Genomic DNA, 4,053 nt, shown 5'->3' on the forward strand with positions numbered 1-4,053 from the left:
CTTGTAATTTGATCATACATCTAATTGGAGTTTATAAATATTTAAAAGATTTAAAAGAAGTGTTCTCATTTTAGTGCATCAAGTTTTTTAGCACCGTTGCTGAGAATATATAGTGTAAGGACTCTATTTACAGGGATCTTACATTGTTATTAGGTGTCTAACATACTAACTGGGATTAGGTTATAATTTAAGACTTTTAATTTCTACACTTTACTTTCATTGTCATTTATTTTTTGTCATTTACTTTTTGTCAAAATATAGAAAATCTAAAAAAATTAGGAGTAGAGTAATTTACAATTTTACTTTTAGCAATTTAAATTATGTTATTAAAAGTAGATTACTTTAAATATCTCTTTTAGGTAACGCTAGTAGGGCCAACACCATCTCCTAAATCCAAACTAAAATCCAAATACCAACCCAAAGTCGATACGATTGAAGAAGAGTTGGCCTCAAGTTCTAGCAACATAATTCCACCACCTCCACCAATTAGACCGTCGAACTGATAGGGCTGAAATAAGCATTGCTTTTCCCTATCACTTTACCTAAAGAAAAAGTTAAACCTTTTCCCTCCTCCACAAAATGCACTTAGGAGGGGGAGGGAAGGGGAGGGCAAGGTAAGGGATAGAAGAATTTCAATGCATTTACTTGCTCTAGTAGTAGTAGTTTACACCAGGAATGGTGGTTGAAGTGTAATTACATTTTTGAATTTCAATTTTATTGAAATGTAAAATATTACCAAATATCGAGTTACAAATGTCCAACTTAGTTAGAATTAGATTACTTTTGTTATTTTCACTTAATTTCATAGAATTACATATTTTTATTGATATTCGAACTAAAACACACATAAAATGAAGCATTCTGGACATTATGTATTTGCCATGCGATTTGGATGCAAACTGCATGCAAATAAAGTAAGGAAGAGTGAATATTTTATGAATTTTACCAGTTGCATACGGATGAGTGCTCAACCGCATGCCCAACCGCATAAAAGCCCATCACTTCCAGCGAACAACTAGAGCTGAAATTATGAAGGAAAACATTATACTGACATTGGATCACTTTCTGAGCCTTGTACATTCGGAGTCTGAACTCAAAACCTTTACAAAAGTTGTAGATCGCATTGTCTAAGTTCCAACGCAAGTTGAATCACCTCAATTGGAGGTCGGATGACGATTATACAGTCAAAATAAGAAAGATTGATGAGTTCATGCGGTTCTAGCCGAATGGCATGCGTTTTTAATATTCATCCGCATGCGACCTTCCAAAACCGCATAGACACTAGATTCTAGAAGAAATGGTAGTTATAAAGCAACTTGGACTCCAAGTTCCACTAACTCCAGAACTCATCCCCCTCAACTCCATTATGCCTAGGAAGCCTATAAATAGTTATTTCTTTGTATTAATATTTCATCTTTCAATTTAGCGAAGATAGGGTTAGTATGAAGGCCTATTAGAAGGTAGAAATCTGCTTTATGGTATAATTCTGCCAAAAACAGAGGCAAGGCGATTCTAAGAAGACTAAGGAGATTCTCTAGGTGCATTCCTTCCATCTCTGTTTCTTCTTTATTGTTGTATCATAACTCTTCTATCTATTTTCATTGTATATTTGCCCATGAGAGGCTAGATAGCACCTTCTAAGGTGAAGGCATATAATCTTGAATTCTTATGAGTTTAATTTAGAGTTTTTATTTATATTTGTCATTTGCGTACATGGTTGATCAGTTAGGAATAGGGTACAATTATCCAAGATCCAATAAGGGAAATAGATGTAGAAGTTGATCCTTTGTGATGCAATCTCAGTTAGAAACCTATTAGAATATAGATCTGCAGACGAACGTCGCGTTCTATAAACTGATAGTGGGGTAATCTTAGTTATTTCAACTACGGAAGGTATAAAGGATTGACGTAGCTGTAAACATAAATTCTTCTAGTCTTGGTAATTGAGATTTATCATTGATCTTTATGTGATTGATTAGGGTACCATCTCCTTGCCAATCCTTCTCATTTAGAATGCTATAGTGTAGCAGTGATTAGCACTAAGGTAGGATTAGCAACTCTCAGATTTGCATTTGATACCAATACAGGACGTACACGGTTCTGGCCAAACTGCATTCTATACCGATTGAAGTTTGAAACCAAAATTGACAGGTATTGCGCTTGCATGTAGTTAGTGACAACACCACATGTGTTTGCATTTGTGACCAGAAACTAAATTAAATGAATAGGAATGATAGATAGCCTTATCCCTAGGACCCTTTACTACATTTAATCCTTATTTTATTACTTTTATTGATCACCTAAAACTCATCACAACTCAACCAAACAACCAAACACAACCAAATAAACCTAGAATTAGTGAACGATTTAACCTTAATACACTAATCTTGTGGATTGACACCTCAATCTATAATATACGAGAGATTCACATGCTTGTGAGTGGATTGTAAAGTAAACAATTAGGGCTATAAATATTATTAGCTCTGATTTTGACCCATCCAAATAGCAAGAGTAGATGAGAAGATGTCAATACCATTTAGAGACTTCGCCCTGCCACACGTTGAGGAATAAAATAGCATCAAATAAAGTACCCGCTATCGAGGCTTGTTTAAGTTCTAAGAAGTTTCCTACTTTTTAAGTTTTGTACAAAAATGATCCAGTGGTCTGACAAGAATGAAAGACAAATTTGCAAAAAAGACCCTTCTATTATGCGTAGATCACTACTACAAAAAAAATTTTGCCCACGCCCCTTTACCATCGGATGTGCTTTCGCATAGATGGTGTATGTCACGAGTGGCAGTGCTGTAATTACTTTGAACTTTTTACCGTCTGTTCGGTAAAAACAACCGATGGCATTGATGGGCCACCTCCTTTTTCATCAGTTAAATTTTACGAACAGTTAGTATTGAGCATCTCTTCACTAATGGATAACTTGGAATTAGTATCTTGATTATATATACACACGTATGGGAGCTAGACCCTAATAAAAGCACAATTAAAAAAATATATTCACATAAATTACCAACGGCTCAAAATTAGTTAGTAAGGCATAGCTAAAATAATCAAGAGACCTGCCAAATGCCAACGCAGTAAAACAGATGGCGTAAGTGACATCCACCATCGGTCAAACAACCGCACGAGATGGCATTAAACCCTAAACAGCGTCAAGTATCAAATGTCGTATGTAGGATCGCCATCGGTTCATTACCAAAGTAGATCTGATGGTGTTTCTACATTAAACGACTTATTTAACAACTGGAAAACTATTACTCCCATTGGTCCCTAATTTTTCAACCGATGGCGTTGGACCTGAACGCCATCTGTTTCAACCGATGGCATATGTCTATGCATTTCCTATCGGGTCAATAAGCATCGGTTCGGAACCAGATGGCATAATGCGATTGCAACCGATATATAAGTGTTTTTCTCTAGTAGTGAAATGACCGTTCCTGATTGTATAAACATGAACAGCTGTAGAACCGATTCTGATTAAAGAGACTATCAATAACCCCTGGATCAAGAATGCCCATAGGTCCGTTCCTGATATCGATTTTTGACTGTTCCTGATGTTTGGTTCTCCACTAATGTCTGATATATTAAAAATTGGAGGTCAAACTATCAATTATTTAATATTTATAAAGGATTCACCATTTCAATTTTGAACGTGCAACTTCCTACATAAAAGATATTGTCTTTGCTACCAGATCAAAGATTGGTTCTCTTGTTGTTGCCCCTATTTTAATGAATAATACAAATGTGTCATGTACGTATATATATACATGTGCTATCATCAGATGGTATGTTTGCTTTCACACGTCATATTGAGTTTTAACTATTTTCATCATGTACTTGAGTTCAAACTAGAGATATATTTACTTTATTGTCAAACAATTAAAATAGAGATCCGGGCCAAAGAAAATTCCATAAGACTTAATTCTTTGTTGAATCGGTCCAAGATTTGATCAAAATCAAAATTAAAATTTGTGTTACTACGTAGGAGAATATGGACTCATCATTTGGTTTATGCTCCTCCAGTTTTACCAAAATTATTAG

Source organism: Carex rostrata, chromosome 10 (genome assembly GCF_964058835.1).
Source record: "Carex rostrata chromosome 10, lpCarRost1.2, whole genome shotgun sequence".
NCBI lineage: Eukaryota > Viridiplantae > Streptophyta > Magnoliopsida > Poales > Cyperaceae > Carex > Carex rostrata.